The 27,863-nt window shown below is 44.5% G+C and overlaps 1 protein-coding gene across 7 annotated transcripts in view; it reads left to right on the top strand.

Moving 5' to 3' along the window:
* Positions 1-27,863, top strand: part of PDE4D (phosphodiesterase 4D) — a 741,318-nt gene that overhangs the window by 519,544 nt on the left and 193,911 nt on the right. The window lies entirely within an intron of this gene.

The following is a 27,863-nucleotide window of genomic DNA, read 5'->3' as shown; positions in this document are numbered from 1 at the left end:
AGATGCTTTTGTTCTGTTCCTAGAGAAGGACCTGCCTCACAGGTCTAGAGGTGCCTTCAACCAGAGGTAGGCTGCCAAAGAATCTCTCTACGTATCGGTAGATGCAATGTTAGCCAGCAAGGGTAGTTTAAGAAGACACAGCAGGGCAAAGGCTTTTTTATACACTGGAGCTGTGTGAAGGGCTGTGAAATGCCACAAGGGAAACTTCAGCTCATTATAACCTCTCCAGGTCCAAGCCCAGCTTCCATTCCTCACTGCACTCTGGTTGCAATCCCACACAGTTTTAGAATGGAAAAGTGAAATTGACAGAGCGTAAGGGGGAATGAAGATGAAACTAACAAACCCTCTGAGGAGCGATCACTGGCTCTGTCTTTTTAAACTATGCTTCCCAGCTAACATTGTGTCTCTCTACACTTGATGAACATGCACTGAGGTGTCTCATGTAGAGAGACTCAAAGACATTGTGTGGTAAAAGAACGGGAAAGTTATTTGGCCATGCAGCTGGTCCTTCTATAACTTTCTTTTGGCTCCCTCAGTAGATTCTACACAGGATAATAGACTTATCTCTTCCTTCTTTGTCTAGATCGGGGTCCCCAACCTTTTAAAGCCTTTGGCCACCTTTGGAATTCTGATACAGGTGCAACCACAAAATGGCTGCCACAGGAGGTGACAGCAACCACCAAATGGCCACCACAGGAGTGGTAGCCATGCATAAATGCATACACAGAAAGACCAAGAGCAGGGAAGAAGAGGGGCACTTTTAAATTATATACTGTGGTGGTAGCTGCAGCTGCTGAGACAATGTTATTTTAATCTGCACAGCCGATCAGATCTCCAATTGCTAACCAGAAGTCCTGCAGGGCAGGAGCTCCACCTGGTCCAGCCGACTTTTTAAAAATACTTTGTGGGCACCAGGAAAGGTGTAGGTGAGCACCTTGGTGCCCATGCGTATGAGGTTGGTGACACCTGGTCTAGATTCCTCTGGACCAACCTTTCTAGCTATTCTGTTATGTGCAGGAGTACACTGCTTTTTCTCAGCTGTGGCAGACACAGTGTTCTACTCCTGGCTCCTATACTGCTTTGCAAAATTTCTAATTCTCCTGTGGTCCTGGAGTGGGGCAGTCAAGATGCTGGGTAGCTCCTCCTCCTTCTTACACAGGTTCGGACGAACAAAGTTGCGATCCTAGGGGGAGGGGCTCCCAGGCTCTTCAGTTTTTTCCGGCCCTGCTCAGCAGGGGACGTATCTTTCTTTGCTCTTCAAGAGCAGCGATCCTTTGGAACATACATAAAGAAAGGTGCGGGCTCGTGGGGATATAGGAAGGACTTGTTCCTCCTTCCTCTCCTCTCCTCCTCTTCCAACATTGGAATTGCAGCAGGAGCTGCGGGGAATGAGCCGCGGAGCCGACGATCCTAGCCAGCTAGGACCCGGTGTCTGCTGAGGCACAGGAGAGCGGAAGAAGAACGCCGCCGCTGCCGCAATCAGGGAGGAAAGCAAACATCTCCCAAGCGGCAGAAGCCACTCACCAAACTCTGAGTGAAGGCTTTCGCCTGCTTAAAGCCTCCAATGGGGCGAAAAAGCAGGGGGGGGGGAGCCGCGGGTAAACAGATCGGGAGGGTTGAAAAGTGCTGGTAAAGCCAGAGATAGTCCCGAACGTTGCGGCTGGGTTCTGATCAGTCTTGGACTGAACTACCCTCTTGGCAAAGTGGAGTCCATAGTCTCTCTGATGGGACAGGTTTCCCTGTTACTGGGTCCTTAGTTGTGCTGTTTGTAGGAGAAGTCTGATTAAAAAAAAGGGAAAAACCTTTCAATTTAAAACAGTTCCTGCTTACTTTTACTTTTAGGCGGGAAGATTTTGGCGGGAATGACTTCAGAAGCCAGCATATTAGAGGCAAGGGAGGCTAATACAATGTCTAGCAATTTAGAGGCTTCGATTGCCTCAAGGCCTACATACTCCAATCAAGGGGAAAACCTGGGGAGTAGTGATCTGGATTTGGCAGGGCCAGATGCGAAAGCCAATATTCTAGCATGGCTAAGCACAGAAATCAAGGAAGGACTGGACTCAGCAGCAGTCAAAGATCTTTAGGCACAATTAGTCCCTCAGAGACAAAGTCAGCAACGGCCTAGCACCTCGAAAGGGAAAACGCCTGCAAATCTTGCTACACAGATCAAACCAAAAAAGAGGAGGACAGACCCTCTGGTGGAGGACATTTCCAATGTCTCTGATGAGTCCCCCTGGGGCTCTGAAGTGTCTCAGCAATCCTCTGATGCTGAAGAAGGAGAATTGTCTGAGGAGGAAGTCATGGAGATAAACCAGTCCCAAACCAGGCTTTTTCCTCCAGAAATGTTTTCTAAACTGCTTGCAAAGGTGCTGAGAACCTTAGAAATTTCTCCTTCTGCTACAGGAGGTACAGAAGTGGAACCCACATACCCCCAAGGCTTGGAAAGAGCACTGCCTAAAGGGGGTCCGAAGCACATAGGGATGCTGCTACCAGCTATTTTCCATGATGTTCTGAAAACAGAGTGGGATAACCCGGCAAAACCTAAGCTCTATCAATCAGTTTTTCACAAGTACTACTCTTTGTCAGCTAACGACTCCAAGAAGATCAAACTCCCTACAGTAGATGATCCCATCTCCAGCTTGGCAACGTCTTTGGTACTACCTATGGATGCTGAGGGTATGCCTAAGGACCCTTCAGATAAAAAGATTGAGCAAGCGCTGTGCAGGAATTTTGATGCATCTGCAGCATCTCTTAAATCCTCAGCAATGGGGCCCTTATTTGCAAGAGCGGCCTATACGTGGGCATCAGACCTGGCATCTGCGGGTAAAGAGGTACCGAAGGAAATCAGAAATGAAGCAAAGAAAATAGCGTTGGCGGCGGCCTTCTCTGCAGATGCCACACTGGACTCCTTTCAGATGTCCTCTAGGGCCATGGGTTTTAATGTGGCGGTGCGACGGAACACGTGGCTCAGGAATTGGGATGTGGATCCACCAGCCCATAGTAAGGTGGCAGCGATTCCCTTTTCAGGCACCAAACTCTTTGGGGAAGACCTGGATAGATTCTTGGCGGAGGATGCTGAGAAAAAGAAGGTCCTGCCATCTAAGAAAAGGGACTCCAAGTTCAAAGGGAAACATTCCTTTCGTGACTATAAAAGACCCGCCAGACAAACTAATGACAGACCATTCAAGGGCAGGTGGCAACCTAAGCCCAGGTCAGATGGCAGATCCTTCAGCTTCAGAAAGTCATCCACCCAAAACAAAGGGCAGAAAAAGGGCGGACAAGCATGACTATCCGGCGAAGCGAACGCTTGGACAGGTCGGAGGCCGTCTCCAGGACTTTTCACCTCAGTGGAGGAAAACGATTTCAGACAACTAGGTACTGGAACTAGTATCCAAGGGTTATTCCTTGGAGTTCGAGAGGGTGCCATGAAGGCGTTTTCTCCAAGTTCTCAGGAATCCATCTCAGACGAAGCACCTGAAAATGGTGGAAGCTATCAGGCACCTCCTTCAGATCAAGGCGATAGAACCGGTGCCTGCACATCTTCAAAAGCAGGGAGTGTACTCGGTCCTTTTTATGGTTCCAAAGAAAAACGGAGACATACGGGCCATTCTGGGCTTGAAATGGTTGAACCTTCACATAAGATCCAGGAGGTTCAAGATGGAGACCCTGAAGTCCACTGCAGGGGCCTTACAGCAAGGGGACTTCTTGGCCTCCATAGATCTGTCCGAGGCCTATCTGCATATCCCTGTCAGAGCTTCACACAGGAAATTTCTATGTTTTGCCTACAACGGGGAGCATTACCAATACAGGGCTCTCCCCTTTGGTCTGAAATCCTCCCCAAGGGTATTTACAAAAGTTCTGGTGATCTTAGTGGCCTTCCTCAGGGTGCAGGGGATCGCCCTGTCACCCTACCTCGACGACATCTTGATAAAGGCGCCATCCTGGGCGTCAGCTCAGAGGGCGGTGGAGACCACCACGAACTATCTGGAGAGTCACGGCTTCATCATCAATTGCCAGAAGAGCATACTTACCCCGACACAGAGAATCTCTCACCTGGGGGTAATAATAGACACAATGGTGGGCAAAATGTTCATATCTCCAGAGAGACAACAGAAGATCCTGACTATGTTAGGAACAGTTCAGACAAGGAAAGTGATGGAGGTTATGCAACTGGCCAAATTACAAGGAATGATGGTGTCGTGCCAGGATGTCCTGCAGTGGGCCAGATTCCGTACTCGGCCTCTACAGAGATTTTTGCAACCCTTTCAAAGAATCATCACTCACAGGTGGTACAAGAAGGTGGAAGTTCCTCTCGCACTGTTACAGGATCTGTCCTGGTGGATGGAACCAGGCAGGTTCGCAGAGGGTTCTCTCCTCAGGGAACCCAAGAGAGTGACTCTCACAACAGACGCGAGTCTGAAGGGTTGGGGTGCCCACATGGAGGGGCAGATAGCACAAGGGGAGTGGCTTCCCGAAGAGGCAGAGGCCAGCATAAACCTCCTGGAGCTCAGAGCAATACGGAACAGGCTCCTGGAGTTTATGGACAGTCTGAAAAGGAAGCATGTGATGGTCCTCACCAACAATATGACGGCGAAGGCCTATATAAACAGGCAAGGAGGCAGCAGGTCCAGGACCCTGAGCAAAGAGGCAGACAAGATCTTTCGGTGGGCGGAAGAAAATCTAAGGTCCATAAAAGCAAGCCACGTAGCGGGGCAACTCAATGTCCTAGCGGACTGGTTGAGCAGGAACAGAGTAGACCAGTCGGAATGGAAGTTGAACGAGAGGGTCTTCACACAGATATGCAAGAGGACCTTTTTGCCTCGGCCCAAAACAACCAAGTGGCACGATTCATGTCAAGATACAGAGACCCGGGGGCCATGGCAGTGGATGCGCTGTCCCAGGATTGGCCTCGGGGCCTTCTCTATGCCTTTCCTCCAACGAAGATCCTTCACAGGGTAATCCAGAAGATAGTGGATCAGGGGGCGGAGGTCATACTAGTCGCCCCTTACTGGCCACGGAGGCCTTGGTTTCAGGAACTGAAGAGACCGGCATGCGCAGAACCGTGGACTCTTCCTTGCAGGGAGGATCTCATAACTCAGGGGGAGATCCTACACCCGGACCCCAAGGCGCTAAAGCTAACAGCCTGGAAGTTGAGCGTGGCCAGCTTGAGGCCTTAGGTTACTCTGAAAAGGTGATTTGCACCATGCTAGCTTCAAGGAAAGGTTCCACTAATCACAGCTACAACAGGACGTGGCAGGTGTTTCATGAATGGTGCGAGAGACAGGGACTGAATCCTATGTTGGCATCCATAAAACAGATTCTTCTATTCCTACAGGACGGACTGGACAAGGGACTCAGTACAAGCACGCTGAGGAGACAAGTGGCGGCCATCTCAGCCATCAGGGGATCCAAGAGAGGGATCTCTCTTACTAGGCATCCTCATGTGAAACGCTTTTTGAGGGGGACTGCCTTGCTTAACCCGCCCCAAGTGCATCGTTTCCCGACTTGGAACCTAAACTTAGTACTAAACGCGCTCACAAAAGAACCGTTTGAGCCCATGGCTACTTGTTCCCTTAAGGAACTGACTCTTAAAACAGTGTTTCTGGTGGGCCTGACTTCGGTGAGAAGGGTGTCAGAATTAGGAGCCCTTTCAGTGAATAGGGAACTGTGTACTTTCCATCAGGATAAAGTGGTTCTTAGAACGGATCCCTCCTTTATTCCCAAAGTAAACTTGGCCTTTCATAGGGGGGAGGATATAGTCTTGCCATCCTTCTGTACCAACCCTAAGCATGAGAAGGAGAAAGAATGGCATAAATTGGACGCAAGGCGGGCCCTGAGTTTCTATATTGATAGAACCAAGCAGTTTCGTAAGGTAGAAAATCTGTTCGTTTCATTCAAGCAGAGTGCAGTGGGGAGCAAGGTGACCTCTTCGACCATCAGCAGGTGGTTCAGGGAGTGTATAGGTTTAGCATACAAGGCTAGGAAAGTAACCCCTTCAAAGGGGATTACTGCCCACTGTCTGAGAGGAACGGCCACCTCGGCCGCTTATAGGTCCTTCCCATCCTTGGAGAAGATTTGTAGGGCAGCAACTTGGAGGTCAGTACGCACCTTTACCAAACATTATAGAATAGATCAAATTGCTTCTGCGGATGCCGCCTTTGGCAGAAGGGTGCTTCAGCACGTCCTGGAAGCTTAGTCACCCGCCTTATGGTTCACTGCTAGGAATATATCTCAGCATCTTGACTGCCCCACTCCAGGACCACAGGAGAATGGAAGATTTAAATTACTTAATGAGAAGCTTCCTTTCTCGGTGGTCCAGGAGTGGGGCAGTCGTAACCCACCCAGTTATGAAAGGGGAAGGGATGAGCAGTTGAGAGAACAGAACTAAGTGGGCCAGTTATGTTACTTTGATCGTTGAGGTGTTCATGTGTTACATAACGATGAATAAAGTTTATCTTGTTAGTATTATAGTTGTATTATTCAGGTGATGAGAGCCTGGTCTGATTTGTTGGGGAACTGTGAGGGCTTGGAAAGGAACTGAAGAGCCTGGGAGCCCCTCACCCTAGGATCACAACTTTGTTCGTCCGACCCTGCGTAAGAAGGAGGAGGAGCTACCCAGCATCTTGACTGCCCCACTCCTGGACCACCGAGAAAGGAAGGTTCTCGGTAAGTAATTTAAATCTTCCATTCTTAAACCATCGACAGTAACCAGTGTGAAAATATAACTGTAATGTTATTTGCTTTTTATTATTTTGAATATTTTAAAAAAGCAAAACTAGGGAGATGGTAATTTATATTTGACAATCAGAGCTTCTACCATACGTGCACAGTAAGCATGCAGCCAATTTTTACACTACAGGTTCATCCCCGGACCTTGATGATTCCTCCCCAAAGGCTCATTCTTGAAAAACTCTTGTTAAAATTTAAACCCAGAGAGCCAAATCCTATGTAATGGGGGAGATCTGTGAGTGGATTCATATCCAAAATCCCCCAAGTTGAGGTGGAAACTCCTTATTTGATTGTTGTAATGGTGGGGGGTGCGGGGGTGAAGGGTGAGTTAACCAATTCACTACACACTAGCGCCTCCCAGTTAAATTGCTCTAAATCTTCTGACAGTCCCACAAAGGAGTGGGGGTGGAGGTAGAGATGCTATGTTTTGGGTTTTTTCCCCCACGGCTTGGTAGCATTAGTGTTAGATTGATGAAATGCTCCAATCAGATTTGGAGCTCCCTGACCGTGTTCTTTTTTTAAAGTTGATAAGCCTGGACAAGGATCTTTTGCCACACTTCTCATGTTCTCATTTCTCTCTCTATTTGCATATTTATAGTCATACCAATATTTGTCAAACTTTTACAAATCGTTTTCATTGCTCTACTAGATTCCTGCAAAAGCAAGGAATCACTTGCAACAATGTCAATGTTTCTCTCTACCTCCAGGGGTTATTGTCAGTGGTTTGGCATAATAATTCGCCTGTCTACTTATATATAAACCTGCAAAAACAGACCATCCTAATTCAGTGAAGTTAGAAGTAAATGTTATGGAGTAATTAGGACTGGCAGTTCAGCTGTGTGCTGGCAACTCAAAGGCTTGCATACCTGACAGTCTGTTGCAGAAAAAGGTCTATGTCAAATCACATTAATTGCATTTCTGTTGAATTGTGAACATCCTGACAAGCTGGAGGACTGGAAACCCACCGATTCTAGTAAATTATGCAAACCATACAATAATCCTTTAGAAATCTCCAAATGGAAGAAATGAAATATCTCAGTTTCCTCCCCAAGCTATGTTGTTGTGCAACCTCCAGTGACTTTTCTTTTCCTAAGGCAACACATTAATAGAGATGGGCACGAACCTAAATACAACCCCAAAAAACCCACGAATCAGGCCAGTTCGGGGTTCGTGAACCAGGGTTCATGGAAGCTCCTTTTCACAGAACTTCCACAAACTGTGTACTGGTTCGTTGGGTCATATTTACAGAGGCAGTTTAAATGGCCATTTCCCCAGGGAAATGGCCATTTAAACTGCCCCTTTAAGGGACTTGCAAGGGCAGGTCCCTTTAAACTATCAGCTGGCAGGCGGCAGGGGGGATCCCCCCTTCACCGCCTGCCATCTGATAGTTTAAAGGGACCTGCTGGTGGCAGGGCCCTTTAAACTGCCCAAACTCCAGCCCCCCTACCCCCCCAGCCCCAGCCCCACATTTACCTTCCCCTGCGGCGCGGCGTCCTTCCTCTTCTCCCGAGAGGGGCAGGAAGGCCGTTTTCGGCCTCTTCCGCTGCCCTGGGGGTCTGTAAGGTAGCAGAAGAGGCCAAAAACGGCCTCCCGGTGGCCATTTGAGAGGCCGGGAGGCCAAAAATGACATTCCTACCTCTCCTGGGAGGAGAGGAGAGATGCCGCACCGCAGGGGAAGGTAAATGTGGGGCTGGGAGGTGGGGGTAGGGGGGGCTAGAGTTTGGGCAGTTTAAAGGGACCTGCCGCTTGCAAGGCAGGAAAGGGCCCTTTAAACTGTTAAATGCCCCTTCTTCTGCTGCTGTTAAGGCTGGAAAGGGGCGTTTAAACCCCATGACCCACGACTCACGAATGGTTCGTGACTGGTCCAGTTTTGTGGTTCATGGCTTATGAAACCCACGAACCTCCTGGTTCATTTTTTTTGTTCCATGCCCATCTCTACACATTAATACACTCTTAAATATCTGTCTTCATTGTAGTCTCTATTTTTAATTCACCAGAGAATAAAAAGAATGCTTTTTAAAAAATGGATTTTGGTGCTCCTAGCCAAAAAAAACCCCAAACAGGTAGCCTTTTTGTTCCTTTTAGGAAAAAAAAGATTATACCTTTATTTGGATCAACTAAGAGTGAACTAATCTGTGAGTTTTACAGCAATCTTGCAATTAATAAGCAAATGCAAAAATGGGAAAGGTGGAGGGTTGATCCAGGAGATGAGATGGGCCTGTCATTCACAAGAAAGACCTACGCATCACGAAAAGCCCCAAGAAAAGTTCTAACTTCACACTCAAGCCACACTGTCAGTCCCCAGGCATGTTAGGGGGGTACCTCAGGCCAGACCCTGTTTGAGTCATCTATCTTAGTCCTGTCTGTAAACACAGAGGCCTTAAAGTGAGATTGGTGTTGCTTAAAAATTCTTTGTGCATTTCACTTAGGGTATCTGAGCTGTAAAACAGCAAAACAAAGGTTTAAATAAGGACAAGCGATGGAGACAGCTGTCACCCCAAATATTACTATTCTACATTTGCTGACTCTGTACAAAAAAACTCCAAAAGAATTACATCAGAGTATCTTACTTTCATGCTGGCAATCCTATGTACATTTTCTTGAGAGGAAGTCTTGCTGACCTCAGTTGCCTTCAGTCCAGCACAGAGCTGATATCAAAGGGGATTAAGCACCCATATCCATATTTGGCCCACCATTTCTCTAAGGAACACAGGATCCCCCCCCCCACACACACATACCAGTTTTATCCTCACAACAAACAACCCTGTGAGGTAAGCTGAGATAGAGTGACTGGCTGAAGGTCACCCAAGGATTTCATAGCAAAGTAGAAATCTTGCAGATTCGAGTTGGATAGTCTAACCATTACTCCACATTTTTTCTTTGCTAGATCACAGTGGGACCAGATTCTGAATAAATAGGCACAGGATTCATCTGCATGAAAGTTGCAATTCATTTATTTTGTCACGTGCACCCTACCACTTAGTACCCCCATCCCCCTAATGGACTAAAATGACCCTCTAGATTTTAATTAAATACATTTTAATAAGAAACTAGAATCTGGAGCTCTTGGTTGCAATCCCAGAACAATTTAAAGGCTCATTGGACTGTAGTATTGATCTTACTGATTTCTGTAGTATTTAATTACAACTTCGATTGCTAACTCCAGGTTGGGAAATTGCTGAAAAATTGGGGGGGGGGCAGGATTTGAGTAGAAGGGACCTCAGTGGGGTATGATGCCCTAGAGTCCACCCTCCAGAGCAGCCATTTTCTCCAGGGGAACAGATCTCTGTGGCCTGGAGATCAGTTGTAATTCCGGGAGATCTCCAGCTGCCACCTGGAGTTTGGAAACCCTAACTCAGGGCCAAGCTACACATGACAAATGACACTTGAACGGCAAGTGGATTGAGTGGAGGGCAAGTGAACAGGGAGAAATACACTTGCCATTCAAGTGTCATTTGTCATGTGTAGCTTGGCCCTCAGAAGGTTCAGAAATGCACCTCTTGGCATTCAAAACCTTTGTGTTTCTTTGACTATATGACTTTGTTTTAGATAAACGTTTGAATTATTTATACTTACTGCTTTTCCTGGGTATATATACGAGTCCCAGACAGTTACAATTTTCTTGCAGCAAATAAGGTTTACAAAGCATTGCCATATCTTCCATCTTTGACATGGATTTTTTTTTCAGGGGCCTTTTGTAAATAATTAGAACATGTTTAGCTACTTATTCATATACAAAAGGGAGGCTGTTCCCTGTTAAATGAGTTCCTATGTTAGCAGAAAAGAGGTGATGTTTGAATGCATTTTTCCTCCTTGAGGTCCCATACTTTGCAGAGAAAGACTCCGTTTTGCAGAGCTGCTGTCAGCCATAGGGATTGGTAGGATTCCTAGAGTGTTGCACAATGCAGTGACGTTGCTTCTGTTTTTCAGCTGGAAATGTTACAGTGTCATGTGACACCCCCCCCCCCCGCAATCATATTCATTAGTTCTCTTCTGTGCTCTTTTCTCCCATATTCCACAAACATACCAGCAGAATATAAATTATTTTACTAAGTTGCACATCAGAATGATGTTTTTATGCAGGTAAAGACTAGAGATGGGCCCAATCTGAATTACAATTTCACCCCCCCCCCCCAATTTTGACGTTTTCGCCATTGTGACTCAGCTAATCGGTTCTGTCCATGGCAACCGATCCAGCAGTCAGGAGTTTGCTTGTTCGGGACTTGATCGGATGGGCCAGTTTCTGTTTGGAATAGCAGACACTCTGGCTCTAGTAATTTATTCCCGGGGCAACGGAGTCAGGGAAATGAGCTGTGTTTGCCCTCCTTCTGTCGCCCACGAAACACGAATGGAAGCCCAGCTTTCCTTGATTAGCAGGCTTCCTTCCAAACACGGAGCAGCAACCCAGGGGAGGGAGGGGGAAGGGGGTGGGCACAAAGGAAAAGCAAAAGGCAGCGCGGGAGGCTGGGAGGCCGCCCACACCGTTCGCTTTTCCCCATGACAAGGGGCGTGTGGGCAAGCCAGCTGCCCCTTGTCCTGGGGAAAGGCAAAAGGCAGCGCGGGAGGCTGGGAGGCCACCCGTGCCATTCGCCTTTCCCCAGGACAACGGGCGCATGGGCAAGCCAGCCGCCCCGTGTCCTGGGGAAAGGCAAAAGGCAGCGCGGGAGGCTGAGAGGCCACCTGCGCCGTTCGTCTTTCCCCAGGACAACGGGCGCGTGGGCAAGCTGACCGCCCCTTGTCTTGCGGGGCAGGTGAACAGCGCAGGCAGCCTCCGAGCCACTCGCGCTGCTGCCAGCTCAGCAGCGCACCGGGACAGCCAGCTTGCAGCGTGGGCAGGGGCGACTCAGGAGCGTGCGCACGTGCAACAGCCTGACTACAGTTGCCCTGGGCACTGGCCTCCCCGATTCCCGATTTCAGACCAGAAACGAGACTTGATCGGTTAGAATTGGGAACCTGCGTTCGGCGGCAGCCCAGATCCATGATCAGCTTAATCGGGATTTATTTTTGGATCGTGCCCATGTCTAGTAAAGACCATTTTTGTCCTGCCTATTTTCAGTTTTCACTTGTTTATTTTACATTTGTACCACTTTTGCACAGTTTTTACACACTTGACACACATTTTAATGTTAATATTTGTATTAGTTATTTTACTAGGATCACAAGTATTGGGAAAACATTAAAAAAAGAAACTTGAAGTTTTTAATCAGATCAGAGTTGTCACAAAGTCTGGTAACATGTAAGACTCTTACGTAAAATCATCTCCCAGATGATACATATCCTGTATTATTGCTACTTGGCAGGTCTTGTGAAAACAAGGGGCTGTGATGCAGTGAGCAGGTAGGGTTGCCAACTTCCAGGTGGGTACTGGAGATCTCCCAGAATAACAACTGATCTCCAGGCAACAGGGATCAGTTCCCCTGGAGGAAATGTGCTGAGTGCCAGGCCAGGTGGTACAGGCCATGTTCCCAAAGCGTGGAGGGCTCAGGCAAGAGGCTAGTTCCAGCAGCATAGTCAAGGTCCAGTCCTAGATCAAGAGCACAGAGTCCAAAAGCCAGTGGTAGCCTGGTCCAGGGGTCAGTTTGAAAAAGTCAAGAGGTCCAAAGGTCAGTTACCAACAAGTTCAAGGGATAGACAAAGGCAGAATCAAGGCACAGTCCGAAGATCACAGAAACAAAGGAGGCGCCAATGCAGGAGTCAGGAGGTGACAACTTGTTGCTTCCACGCTTGATGGTCTCTCTTGGCTAGGTTTTATAGCCAGGCATCAGAGGGCTGGACTTGCAGCCAGCTGCTTAGGAGCAATCCTGGGGCTATTCCTCATCACTATCAGCAAGCAGTTGGCATCTGGCCAAGAGGCGTGCACTTTGCTGCTGCCCCTGCAGGCTTGCTCTTTGCCTTAGTCTCTGGCACTCCAAGGGTGTGGGTGATGCTAGAGGACTAAGAACGACCATCTGGAATTCATCTGTTGCCTCAGGGCTGGAGGGTGTTGCTGGCTTTGCCTCAGCTGCTGGCTGTTGGTCCTGACGAGCCTGCAGCTTGTCAGCATGCTTGCTAGTGCCTGGTTCAGTGTTAGCTACCCGGGGCTCTTCTTCTCCTGAGGGGTCCTCTTCTCTCTCAAAGCCCTCAACACTGGTGTGCCCTGACTGGCCCATGACAAAATACCTGCTTTGGAGTGTGTACTCTAGGGCATTGTACCCCAATAAGGTCCCTCCCTAAACCCTGTCCGTTGAGGCTCCACCTTCCAAACTTCCAGGAATTTTCCAGCCCAGAATTGGCTACCCTACTAGCAGGCCACAACAAATGCCCACTGAACTGGCTCCATTATGGCAGGTTACCAGCTCAGTACATTATTCAGGAGCCACAGTGCTATGAATCACATACGTTTGAATTATCTGTCACATTTTATTTCTATACTTCAGGTGAATAGGTGAAGTATTCTGTGCTTGCAAGTGGCACAGAAAGAGCCCTGCCCACGTTTCAGCTGGCAGGTGGGGGGGAATCCTCCTCTGCTGGTCAGCTGGAGCCAGCCGCGGGGTTTGAAAATGCCCTGAAGCTTCCCAAAGCAACCTGAATTACTTCGGGAAGCTTTGATTCAGCATTTCTGAATTGGGGCTAGCATGCTGGGCCCGATTTGGAAATCCTGAATCTTTACAAAGCGGGTCCAATTCGGGTATTTATTCCGAATCCGAAACCCGAATTGTACACCTCTGCTCTTAACTACATTACAGCACATTGTTATTCTAACTGTGTTCATTTTAGATGAATCTTCAAGGACAACATGCTTTGAGTCTATAATATTGTAATATATTAGACTAACTAACAGATAACAAACTTCTGAAGCACCCCTTGAATATATGTAAGATTTTAAAACATGTTTTAAATTAGGAATGAATATACCTATCCATTTGCCCTGTTTGCAAATAGTTCCAGCTAGAAAATGGGACCTCTTGGAACATTTCTAAGAATATACAGAAGTATCTTGAATGAAATGTGCCTTCAGTTTAATTTCTTTTTAAAAAGCACTCTTGGTTTCCAATATTTCAACATGTTTGGAAAACTGTTTCCACCCCCCACATTAAAATACTGGTTCCCCATAATCCTTATTCCTTAATCTTTGCTTTCATTGTCTCAGCAGTAACAAGAAAATAGAACGCATGTATAATTAATTCCCATTGCATTTTATTTCTTGAAAACATTATTAAACTTTTAAATTACTCATCCCTCCCCACCATTAAAACTAGGAAGTGATTTTCATTCTCACGGGTCCTTTAGCAACTGTTTCTCATTGTAGTAGATAAAAACGTAAGTGGAAAATGTCTAAAACGGTAACAGGTTCTCCATTAGGAATCTACATGTGTGTACGTGCTCTTTTGACAGCAAAGTGGCATGGAATACTGCTGTAGGATCTAGGTCATATTTTGGAGAAGGTACAATAATGGTTATACATTGGTAGAGATCTTTATCAGAGGAAAGAAATAACTGAGGAAAGAAACTTTCCAGTGCAAGTGGTAAGGCTTGCCTGTTAGTTTGTGTCATTGATTTGTAGAATTTTTAATGAGAAGGTTTATTTTTGTTTAAACTAAAACAATGTGGAGGATAAGAAACTTGGTGACTTGCCTTCTGTTTACAAAAAAAGGGGAAAGTAAAGCATGAAGGAAAGCTGAAAACAACACCAGGAAATCTGGAAGAACTCACTTTAAAGGAAAAGAAAGAGAAGTTTATATAGGGCAGCAGTCTTCAACTGTTCCAGGTCCATTTTTAATCCCAGTTTGCAGTATTGAACCCAGATGTAGTTTGAACGGTATCCATTTTCCTCCCCCCCCCCTCTTTTTTATATTATCCCATTCCATCAAAGTTATTGTCTCTTTCCTGTAAAAGTGGTGGTGGCCTCTCTGGTGCAATCCTCTTAGGTCAAGCTATAATCTATTTATACGTTTGCCAGGCTGTGGTGAGAGCCGGCGTTGTGTAGTGGTTACAGTGTCGAATCAGGATCTGAGAGACTCAGGATGGAATCCCACTCTGCTGTAAAAGCTTGGTGGGTGACCTTGGGCAGGTAAGACACTTTCAGCCTAACCTACCTCACAGAGTTGTTGTGAGGATAAAATGGTGAATTATGTAAACCACAAGTGGGGAGAAAGGTTAAGTATAAATAAAACCACCAGGAGCTTTGGGGGCAGGGACATGGGGGATCATGGAATCATGTGCACCGTGACATCACTTCTGGGAAAAACCTAGGAATCGCCAGAAACTCTATGAAAAACTATAGAGTTTTATCATAGAGTTTTATGGTTTTGTCATACAGTTTCTGGTAATTCCTACATCTATTGTATGTTACTTATGGATTTTCCTGGAAGTGATATCTCAGTACATACAACTTTTTTTTCTCTTGCTGCTGCTCTGAGTAGGAACAGGCCACGAGGGTTGCTGGGAGGAGGCCTGGCAGCCCTATCTGTTTATGGGTCCTGACCCAGCAGTCAGAGACTGAGATTGTAGACAGTGGTTACCAAGTGAAGAGCTTGAGCTTTATATAAGGATGTTTTGTTAACTACACATTAAACGCAACAAGAGTGTAATGTTTTGCATCTGAATAGATTAGATTTTATTTCTGCTAGCTAATGTGGGATTTTAAAAGTTTTAACCAGTTAAAATGCAGGCCTCTGAGAAAAGGATGGGGGTTAGATGTCTGAAATCTGATTAGATAGCAGCAGTATCCTAAAGGGCGGAGTGAAGTGGAGTTTTGAGAAAGTGTGCTGAGAGAAAATACTCATTCTGGGGAAAGCAGGCAAATGGTGTAGAAGCCTAAAGGGGTTTTTATTCTAATTCAGTCAGGCCATCTGTGTGGAACCTGAACTGTTTGTGTGATTCTGGTCTAAACAGGTGAACTGTGTGCAGTCTGAGAGTATCTGTGTGTTCTGGGAGAAATTTATTCTGCCAAGTTTAATGAAACTGTATTTTTTCTGTGAGAGTCTGTATCTGTGTGGTATTTAGAGAACTTATTCTATCTAAGACAGGCAGACTGTGTGCACACCTAGGGCAATCAATGTATATCTGAGAGAGTGATTACTTTTTCCATGTCAGGTAAACTGTGTGTGCATCTGAAAGAGAAAGTTTATGTATATCTGAGTGAGATTGACCTAACTAGGGGTATGTGCTTCAGGTTCCCGGTTTGGGGGGGGGGACCCAAATTGGGCCTGATTCACAAAGATTCAGTATTTCCAAATCGGGGCCAGTAGATGGCCCCGATTTGGAAATGCCGAATCAAAGCTTCCCGAAGCAATTTGGGAAGCTTCGAGGCCTTTTTAAAGGGTTCCCTCCCACCATCACCCCACTTACCTGGGACATCCTGGTGGCGGTGGCGCGGGTGGTGGAGGTGCTGCTGTCCAACTGGCCGCTGCAGCGGCAGAGGCACCTGCTCTGGCCTTCCCCACCGCCCAGCTGGCCACTGTGGAGGTGGAAATGGTGCCGCAGGAGGCAGAGGTGCCAGTTCCAGCCTTCCCCGCCACCCTGCTGGCTTCTGCGGTGGCGGAGGCGCCTGCTCCAGCCTTCCCCGCCGCCCAGCTGACCACTGCGGAGGCAGAGGAAGTGGTGGGGGTGGCGGAGGAGCCGTCTCCTGCCTTCAGGAAAGATAAATGGGGTTGGGGGAAGGGGGGCTCAGGGAGTAGGGGCCTCACTTTGGTATGCTCCGAATAATTGTGAAGCATACTGAAGCGATTCCGATAACCCGGATCCAAAGCGGCTTGCTGCTTGCCGCTTTGGGTTTGGGGTTATTCTGAATCTTTTTCCTGCTTGGGTAAACCCGAAGCGGGGAAACCGAATATTTCCCCAGTGCACGCCCCTAGACCTAACTAAATCAGACAAGCTGTGTGGAAAAGCCTGAGTGAATCTAAGTCTGTGTGGAGTTAGGGAAGACCTCTGTGGAAAAATACTTTGTGTGACCTTCAGAAAAGATAACTAACTGTTTAAACCACCAAGCTAAAGAGCTATTTTGAAAACAATATACTTATAAATACTCTGCAACCATCAAGCTTATATACCTACAGATACAGACCCTCCTGAGGTATTAGTTTAAGGTAAAGTAAGGAGGAGCTGAAATTAAAGACCAAAACCAAAGATACAAGGTTTAAAAATAAGCAAACCATTACAAGGTAGATAAAAGATAAGCAAAAATTATTACAGGGTGGTATTCAGAAAAATAAGCAAAACTGGCAGCCCTATATCTAGACTGACCAGTGTACAATGCACTTTATGTCTTGATATTTTTATGCTAAAAGTTCCTCTGCCTCTTCTCCATTGACTGCCACAGTGTACACATATGCAGCGTCACAACATCAGAATATGGGTTATTCAATCAATCAAAAGAGTTTATTGTCTATAGGTCGTCACAATTTACCAAACATCAACTAATAAACAATTAAATCCATTGTCACAGTTTGTAATATGGGTTATGCAATGTTCTGTTACATGGAACACAGAGGGAAAACTCAGGCCTGTCCCTTTTAGGTGGCTGCCCTGTGTTTCATGTAACATGCAGTGAGCGGGTCCTCTATCAGTATGGTAAAAATTAAAAATAAAACATAACAGCTGAATTATCATGTCTTGATAACTGTTTTCTGTCAGTGCAGTAGACCATACATTTGCTCATTTGCTCTTCAGTCTTTGTGTTCCACTGTACATTTTTTTCATTTTGTACTTTGGATTGTCTGGTCTTTTTTGGATGCCCCTCAGGCCATTCAAGTGATGAAAGTTCCTAGTTTGCTTGGAATAATGAAAAGAATGCTAGAGGATGAAAGAAGGATCTTAGCTGCATACCAGGATTTATTTTTCTGGCAACAAATGCACCAGCTTTTGTGCAAAATAGACAACACATTAGGCTGATTAGTGCTCTTTGGAGCTGAGGCTGGCCTGGAAGTTTTTTCCCTTGTTCATTTGATCCTCAAAACTATCCTGTGAAATATCTTAGGCTGAGATTGCATAACCAGCCCAAGGTCACCCTGTGAGCTTCATGACAAAGAGGGGATTTTAACACAGATTGTGATAGCTGTCGCTGGCACCCTAACTACTGCACCACACTCTTTCTCATATATGAAACCAAAAAACCCCTCATCTCTGCCTTCTTTTACTTTTCTCTTTACCTCATACAATAATTTTATTTATGAGGTGCAGAGAAAAAGACAACAACAACAAAAATTATACCTTGTCTTTCTGCCCTCATAAGGGCCACCAAGGCGGCCAGTAAATTTTTCATACATTTATCATTGCTTTGTGGGTGGTTTTTGTTTCCCTTTGTGCGGTCACACACATTTTCACAGGTTTTTGAAGGGATACCTTTTGCTTAACTTTGGCTTGTAAATTGAAACGTAATAAAATCACATCTTAAAAACTCATTAAAATCAACAAAAACATAAAACGAACCAGATCTAAAATATGTGTACAAAAACATTTAAAAAAACAATTAAAACATTGCGCAGAAATGAGGGACTACCAAATGAAACTTGCTGGCAGAAGATGGCTACAGAAGTCTTCCTTGGAAGAGTGTTACACAGTTTTGGTGCCGCAATGAGAAAGCCCTCTTCCTGTTGCAACCCAGCACTCCCATAGCACAGCCTTGGAAAATCACCACAATGGTTGGATAGGTTCATAAGGAATAGGCAATCATTCAGGTATGGGCTTTAAAGGACAACACCAGCCCTTTCAATTGTGCCTGGAAACAGGTTGGGAACCAGTATAAATAGGCAAAGGCTGGAGTGATATGATCCCTGTGACCCACTCCAGTCAACATCCTAGATACGGCATTCTGCACCAATTGAAGCTTCTGAATACTTTTCAACCCCATGTAGAGCACGTGCAGTAAACTAATCTAGATGTAACCAGGGCATGCACCACAGTGGCCAGATTTTTTTCTGCTCAGGAACGCTGCAGTTCACTAAACAGTCAAAGGTAGTAAAGCTGCTGTAGCACAGTTGTTAAGTGGTGCGAATCAGCACTTTACTGGTTCAAATCCCACTACTGCCATGAGCTCAATAATTGGGTAAGCCACTCCTCTCAGCGCCAGCTCCCCAGCTGTAATGTGGGGATAATAATAACACTAACTTGTTCACTGCTCTGGGTGAGGTACTAATATGTCTAGAAGAGCTGTATATAAGCACAGTTATTATTACTTCTGGCCACAGTTGCCACTTCCTTGTCCAGCAGTAAACCTGGGTCCAAGAGCATCTTCAGACTACAGACCTGTTCCTTTTAAAGGAGTGCAACCCCATCCAGAAGAACTTACATCCTAGGTCATACCTTCTACTCACCAGTAGCTTTTCTATCTTGTCAAGATTAACCTTCAGTATATTAGCCCTTATACACCCCAAAGCTGCCTCTGGGTACCACTTCAGGGTTTCAACAGCCTCTCTGGGATTAGCTGGCAGTGTAGACAGAGCTGAGTGTCATATGCATACTGGTGACAACCCAACTGATGTTTCTGGATAATCTCACCCCATAGTTTCATGTAGATGTTAAAGAACATAGAGGGCAAGATGGAGCTTTGCAGGACCCCAAAGGCCAAAGGGCTGAACAGCAGTCCTTGAGTCCTCAAAAACAGCAGTCCTCGAGTAACACCTTCTGAAACCAATCCTCTACATACAACCAGAACCACTACAAAATGTTACATTGCAGTCTCAGCCTAGAAAGGCAGTCCAGAAGGATACCATATTCAACAGTATCAAAACTTACTGAGAAGTACTGGAGAATCAACAGAGTTGCACTCCCTCAGTTCATCTCCTGGCACAGGTCATCTACCAGGGTGACCAAGGCAAATTATCCAAACAAGCTGCTTCATCCAGGAAAGTTTGAAACTGCCACCATCCATTCAATCACCTTGCTCAAGAATGGAATGTCTGATTCTTGTTGATAGTTACTGAGATGTCCTGGTTCCAGTTAGGCTTCTTTAGAAGTGGATTCACCACAGCCTGTTTCGAGGCTGGAATGACCTCTCCCTCTCTCTAGGAGGCATTAAATGTCTCTCGGATCCAGCCAGCCAGCCAGACTCCCAGCAGATTTAAGTAGTCAGTAGTCCTGGTGGATACTTACTTATCCTCTATTTGTATATGCTGAGGGAAAGTCTCCTGTGTTTCAAGTCTTAAACGTTGTTTAGGGGTTTGCTGCTAATGCAGTGAAAAGCTTTCGATGTGACATATGTAGCCATTATCTAAAAACAAAGTGATTTTCCCCCGTATTACTATTTTAATGAGATTTAATCAGTTAATTGACTGAAACAAGTACAGTTAATTGCCAAAAATTTCTGTAATAAAGTGACAATCCTACCAAATGTCATCTACTTAATCCGTTACATAGCACTTGTTACTGACATCCTTTTACAGTCTTTAATGTGTTTGTTCTCATCATCACCTTCTGAGAAATGACACCCTACTATTAGCCTTGTAAAGATGGAGAACTGATAAACAGCCTGTTGGTAGTGACTAGTATCTCAGTGTCCCAGATGCAGTTTCAGTTTAATAATCACTGAAGCAATTATCTTGTCAATGAAATTACTCTTTCACAAGTGTGTGGAAGTTTACAAATATTTTAGTTACAGCCTCTCTGCTTGCAGCTATATCTCCTCCTTTTAAAAAATATATCTTGTGGCCCATTCGTCATTCTATAAATATTTTACCTTAAAAAAAAATTCTATCAAGTGTTACCATTGTATTTGTTTTTACTGTCATGACCTGAAAGGTGGTATATAAAAAGTAAGGAGTAAAAGATTACAACCAAATTGGCATAGATAGGCACAAACCGAGTGGGACCATAAGCTGAGGCAGAGCACAGTTTATTTAATATGCTGATTTATAGCATTTTTATGCCATCTCATAACCTAATTTTTAAGGTATCAACTCTGCATACTGTGAATTGCAACAGTCCAGTCTGGATGTCGTCAAAACATGGATATCTGTGACTAATAGAACAACAGGACTTAGAAGGGTGTAAATCTGTTTACGATTGCTCGGTCGATCTTGTGTTTCCAGGAGGTACTATAGCCAGTCAGCCAACCCAAACTGGTTTAAGGTGCTATGAGCCATGGATGAAAATGGCCTTTCACAATCTTTAGTGTGCTTAGTCTTATCATTGCCTTCCAAGAAGTGACACTATATTATTAGCCTCATAAAGAAGAAACCTGAACATCTGTCTACAGACATCAATCTAACAACACTCCTACCCTGCAGATCTGCTTTTTGAGGAGTTTACCCACCTATTTTGTATATTGATTTATTTATTCATATTATTTATTGTCCACCTTTTTCACTGAGACTCAAGGTGGATTGCACAGTGTAATTAAATCTCAGATGGTGCTACAAACTCCAAAGCAGCTCAGCCTTGGTTGGCTTAGTTCTAATTACTCAGCCTTCCTTTTCTTCCAAACATCTTTTAGAATATTGGTCACCTCAACTGAATCAGTTGAAAATACTATTAGTCCATTAGTCACAGATATCCATGTTCTGACAACATCCTCATTGTACAGTGAGGGTGCTTTAAATTTTTAGACAGCATTTCCAATGGTTTCATGTAGATGTTCATCAGCCTAGGAGATGAAACGGAGCCCCACAAGACACCTCATCACAAATACCAAGGGACTGAGCTGCATTCCACCAGCACCTGGTATCCTAAGAGCAGAACTGCTAATACCCGTATTAAACACCTTCATCAACCTTCATTTCAATGGAAATGAAATAGCGTGATCTCTTCCCATTGAATTGTGAATTGGTGTAATAGTGTATGCATGCATTTCTGTGCATGGGAACTTTTAAGAATATGGATTTTTTAAAAAAACAAAAAAACACAATGTCTTTACTCAAATTACTATTCTAATTAGAAAAACTAATTTGAAAAGAGCCCTTCATGGCTGACAGAATAATAATATGAAACAGTTAATCTGCTTTGCTGATTGTTGTGACTCCTCCTGAACAACAAGGTCAAAAGTGATTCAGAGCCAGAAAGAAAAGTATGATCCTCGTGCAGATTTTTTTTTAAAGCCAGACATGGGAAGCATTAACATGTAGTGCCACAACTTCAGTACAAAGCTGTATGGTTAGGAAGCTACTTCTGCACATCACTGTTTGGTAATCTTGGATGCTCTGGGGCTTCACTGTCCTCAGTCACCAGCATCTTCGCATCAGCTCACTCATCCAAGGTGGCTTTTTGGTCAGCAGCCGTTTCCTAGCATCCTAGACTGGGGGCAGTGCTGCAGTAGCATTGCTTGGTTCAACTTTTATTTACCTGATAAATATGAAACTGTGTGGCTGGCCTTCAGTTTTTTTAAAAAGTATTGATCATAAGTGTTTTAATTATTAAAACTTGTATGATTAAAACAGTAACACTGAAGAAAATAGCTGATTTTCTTTTCTTTTTTTAAAAAATGTTATACACATACCTCACAGTTAGGGTTACCAGGTCCCTATACCCTCGGGGGGGAGGGGTGGCACTTACCAGGAAGTTTCTCTTCTCTTCCAGAAGTAATGTCATCACACCAGCAGCAGGCGTACTCCTACACGTTGTATGGGCCAATTCAGCCCGTTGGGGGGCAAAATTGGCCCCTGTGAAGTGCAGGAGCATGCCCGCCACTGGCACAACGACATCACTTGAGGAAGTGACATTGTCACACTCCACCAGGAACACAACTGCTGCACACTTGCCCTGGAGGTTTTTTGCCTCCCAGGCCTATTCCCTATGCCTCCCCGCCCCCCGTCAGCCAGGTGAGAGGGGATAGGGGACAGAGACTGAGAATGAGAGAATCCCGTCCCCCACTGGGGGAATGGGATCCTTACTCACAGCTGGCAGTAGGGTCAGAAGACACATTCCATTATGAATGAGCGGAGCTTTTTTTGGTGACGGTATTCACTGGTACTGAGTACTGGCACCTTTTTTCAGGGCTCTCCCAAGTCCGGGGATGGGCGGGGGGTGGCGGTGTTGGTGGAAATCAGCACTACCTTGTATATGAGTACTGGCACCATTTTTGTTTTCAGAAAGGGAAACACTTCTTCTATTAAGGTAGTGCCTGCCATTTAAGATTTTTATGAGCACTTGATTCAAAATATTATTTTAATTACAATGTTTAAAAAATTAAATCCTGCCCTCAAGTCATAGTTGACATGGCAACCCCTGGTGGGGTTTTCATAGCAAGAGACTAACAGAGGTGGTTTGCCATTGCCTGCCTCTGCAGTCCTGGTCTTTATTGACGGTCTCCCATCTAATTACTACCAGGGCCTGTTTAATCCATCCAATATTTTAATTGATAACCTGACCAATTCATTGACCAGATTTTGAAGTTGTACCCTTTGACCTGTATCTTTGCATTTAAAAAAAAAAAAATCCTGATTTCAGAGCCCCAGATATTTCTGAGCAATGATTGATTAAAGAATTCCTCTTAAACTTCTGGCAAATCATCTGAAAATTAGCCATTTACTTTTTCCTAATCGCTCACTCTCTCTTTTTTAAATAGCCACCTGAGTGTTTTTTTCCTACCCCAAAGCTGCTAAAATGACATTGTGTATGCTAGGTTACTGTATGGAACAAACAGTTACTAGTAAGTTCCATGGCCTTGAGGAGGAAAAAAAATAGAGAGTTTGTTGGAAAGAGTGATGTCCCTCTCAGGCTCCAGGCCTCCTTATAGCGATGATTACGCCCAGTGTCAAAACAGGGATGTAACACCAGCGGGAAAACTGAGCTGCTTTTTCTAGGCAAACCCTGTTTTTAATACAGTCTGTCATTTTCCATGTTTATTTTAAACACTATGAATTTTGGAAAGTTTTCTGAAACAAACCAGGTTTATCAAGTAAGTGTCCAAAGAACTGTCTTAATCTTTGAAATTGTTTTAAATTTGTTTAAAAATAGCTTTCACCAGCTCCAGTGGAAGATGCTGCAGAGCACTGTAGAAGAGGGGTGGGAAGTGAACAGGCCTTGAAAAATTGTGGCTCTGCTGTGAAAGGTCAGTACTGGCACCACTGTAAATAACACAGAACAGCTCGTTATCCAGAGTTAACATGGCAGCTTTCTAAATTCTTTGGGTAAATTGTTTAAATTTATTTTTTCAACACAAACACAAGTGTTCCAAAATTGCACTTTAGACCTAGATAGGGTTTATCTCTCTCCATTCTCCCTCCTCAAGAGGACTTAGATGTTTAGATATTTGAGACCTCACCCAGTGGTATACTGGTCCTTCTTGTACATTTTTCTTTTTCTTTGTAATTGTAAATATGATTATTTGTGAATAAAAAATTTAAAAGAGAATTTATACACCTAAGATTTAGGGCTGCCAACTCTTGGATTGGGAAATCTGGAGCTATGGAGGTGGAGCCTGAGGAGGGTGGGGTTTGGGGAGGGGAGGGACTTCAGTGCGGCATAACACCATACAATCCGTCCTCCACAGCAGCTGTTTTCTCCAGGAGAACTGATCTCTGTAGTCTGGAGATCAGTTGTAATTTCATGAATCTCCAGGCCCCACTTGGAGTTTGACAACCCTGTGCAGCTCTTACTGATGTCGCTGAGGTCCTGATCATGTACTAAGGCAAGACCCATCCACAGAGATCTTCTGAAATAACTGCCTAGTGCTATTGTAGCAGTATGCCTAAGGGCATAACCTATGAATGAAGGAAATATTTGGTTCAAGTCTTACCTCTGCTGTGGTGACCTTATGCAAGCCCCTGGGCCAGAGTCAGTGAGCAGCTTGGTGGGACACCTGCTAATGCCCACAGCCTGGTATTGGTTTCACACCAACTCAAGTCCTTGGGACCGTCTCTCATTTCCTGGAGGGAGGTGTACCTGGAGGCAGTGGAGGAAGCAGGTGTAAGAAAAGCATGCCCTGCTTCCTCCTTCCCAAATGACCTCTGTAAGGTTACAATGATGTTTTCTTATAATTTCTAGGCAACCCCCCAACACCTGCGGAATTAAAAGGATTATAAGATGAACAATCCCCTCTTCCTCTACCACCACTGCAGTTGGGAAGGAGGAAGAAAGCTGTGATGATGGGTGTGGATGAGATTGTGGGGGGAAGGAATAGAGGGCCATAAAAACCTTTCTCAGTTCTAGTTTCTCAACCTCAAACTCCCATCTCTGTGTGGAGATACAGTATTGTACCACCTTGTAGGGGTGTTATAAAGATTATTGGTATAATTAACATGCTTGTTTATATTAATTATTGAGATTAAGAAGAATTGCACAAAGACGCTTTTAGTAAAGTCGTCATAAAGTGTCACATAAGTCAAGATCCTTCCAACTATTGAACTAGTGTGCTGTAGTTGAGCGTGCTGGAGTAGTTTGAGTAGTTTGCTTCGGATGACATTAGGCCAACCTCTCTCTCTCTCTCTCTCTCTCTCTCTCTCTCTCTCTCTCTCTGAGCCTAACCTGCCTCACAGGGTTGTTGTAAGGAAAAATGGAGGGCAAAATAATGTGTACTGTACTGAAAAAGGGCAGGATACAAATATAAATAACTAAATCGTAAATAAGCTGTACAGTATATACAATGTGCTTGCTTTATAGAATGCAGTGGTTTTTAGAAATAGCAAATAATTTTTTTCTTCGATTACTGTCATAGAGATCCTACAGCTATAGAATCAGTGATGTGCCTATGCACTGATCACCTTTATTCATTCATTGAACTATGGCCAGTTTATACTATGTATATACATAAGCATAGATTAGGACTGCCAACTTGGTTTGGGAAATTGCTGGTGATTTGGGGGTGGAGCCTGGGGACGATGCTCAGCATGGATGTGATTTTGTAGAGTCCACCTTTCTAAGCAGCGGTTTTCTCCAGGAGTATTGATTTATGTTGTCTGGAGATCAGTTGTAATTCCAGGATATCTCCAGGCCCCACCTAGAGGTTGGGAACCCTTAGCATAGAGATCTGATTTAACAAAAATTGGGAAAGCCCATGGAGGGGAAACTTTATAAGATGTGGGGGGAGGATTGACTTGGGAAAAGCATTTTTAAAGGAATTCACCCTTCCCCCGTTTCCTTGTATTGCAAAGGGCCATCCCCCTTAAGTTTAAAGGAGTTGTGGGAAAGAAGCCTGTGGGGCCGCCTCTCATCCAAATTTCCCACAACTTTGGATCAGACCATTTGTAATTTTATTACCAAATAGAGGGAAATCCCTAGGATGGGAATTGGGTTATGGAGAAAAAAATACATACTTTTTATACAACAAGAAGTAAATCCTTTAATAACTTTAGTAAGATATTTGTTAAAGTTGGAACAATCAGTTTCTAACAGGCTGTATTTAACTCAATAACCAGCAGTACATCCTAGGAGAAAGAATTAACATTGTATAGTGGTTAGAGTGTTGGACTAGGATTGTGGAGACCTAGGTTCTATTCCCTATTCTGGTATGTAAGCTTGCTGAATGACTTCTGGATAGTCTAACCTACCTCAGAGGGTTGTTGTGGTTCCCACTGAAGAGAAAAGTGTGGTATAAATGAAGTAAACAACAATAAATAAATTAAGCTACTCCAGTCAAATTTGCATCCTCCCAAAGCTGCCTTTCAGTTAAAATCGATGTCTACCTGTATGCTAAGAATCATTTTGTTTGGCACTTAGATCCAGATATTTACAGGACTTCTTGGCAACCCCATGTTTAATATACCATTTCTGGTCTTGCCCTATTGGTAACCCTTTTTAATTGCATCTGTCACTAAACGAAAATGAAGGCTTGAAAGCGCAAATAAGGGCATGAGTTGCCCGATGCCTCATTAAAATTCTTTCTGCTGTTACAGAACAATTTGCATACAAATGATTGGCATAAGCCTGCAGGCCAGACAGGATCATTCCTGTCAAAGAATAGTATGTACAGACCACAGTACATGTTTTGGAACTCTTAAAATAACAATAAGCAACTTCTGGTTGATGCCCACAGAGATTAACAGGCATCCATCCAGGTATGGATAAAAACCTCATTGTTGAAATTTTGTTTCAGATGTTAGTGTATTGTGGAAAAGGTTATCCTGCCATAGAGTCACATGCATTGGATTTGATTCTCAAAGCAGTTGTTGCCCAAATAGTTACGCAATCATTCGCCCCACGTCATCTGCTGGTTCTGAGCCATCATGTGAAGAAGCCGATCTTCTGCATGTCATCACTTGTTAATGTTGTCTTAATTTTCAAAGGGAATTCCAAAACAGATTCACAAAAATACATTTTAAAAGCTGTCTCTTGCACTTACATAGATACACCTCCCCCCTATTTATATAGCCACAAACATTTACAGTTCGTGCTTTTTATAAGCTGAAATCCAAGAATTTTAAAAGGCATATAATTAGGTGGGGAGCTCTTTTAAAATGATAAATCATTGGTTGGCTGGACAGACTGTTCAAAAGGGACAGGCCCTGGCCTTCTTGAACAGAGTATTGTATGTACAGCTCCTCCCATGTAGGAAACATGACTTAGACTGAACTCAAAAGGTCCCACGTCCAAATAAATGTACTCAGGATTGTGCAGCTGGTAATACAAAACTTATCCATACTATATGATCTGTTAACTCTGTCTCTGTATGTGAAACACTAAGTCTGTCTCTTGTGTTTCTGTGCATGTGTGTGAGAGAGACACGTGGTGTAGCAGTTGGAGTGTTCGATTAGGATTTGAGAGACGCGGGTTCAAATCCTTGTTCTGCTGTGAAGTCATTGTATAAAGTTAGTCATGACAGCTGCCATGAGTTTATCCACATAACATCATGGTGTGAAAATGGTCTCAGCAGCCATGAGGATAAATCCATGGTAGCTGTCACATCTAGCTTGGCCTGTAGGGTCAGGCTTTTTCAGCTACCTGCCTTGAGCCCTTTGGAAGGAGGGCAGGATGTAAATGAACTAAATAAGTAAATGAAGTAATTGTCTATATTCTCATACTGAGACTCCCCTGTGGTGTCCAAATGTTTTCAGATAGATGTCATTTAGGTTTCTAGCAGTGCTTTGGGACTTGGTGTGATTGAACGGCTGTTCTTCCTTTAAGTATAAAAAAGTTGTAAACAGCCACACAGAACCATGCAAAATCCAAACACAACATCGTGATGTGAAAAATGTGCTTCCCATCCCTCTATCTTTTAAAATTTTGTAATGTTCATCCTGGTGAAGAATTCTGGTTTGCACAACATTTTGCTATCAAAAGTTTGC

This window comes from Eublepharis macularius, chromosome 8, assembly GCF_028583425.1.
Source record: "Eublepharis macularius isolate TG4126 chromosome 8, MPM_Emac_v1.0, whole genome shotgun sequence".
Taxonomy (NCBI): Eukaryota; Metazoa; Chordata; class Lepidosauria; order Squamata; family Eublepharidae; genus Eublepharis; species Eublepharis macularius.
Note: the sequence above shows the minus strand (reverse complement) of the source record. Positions and strands in the feature narration are given on the sequence as shown.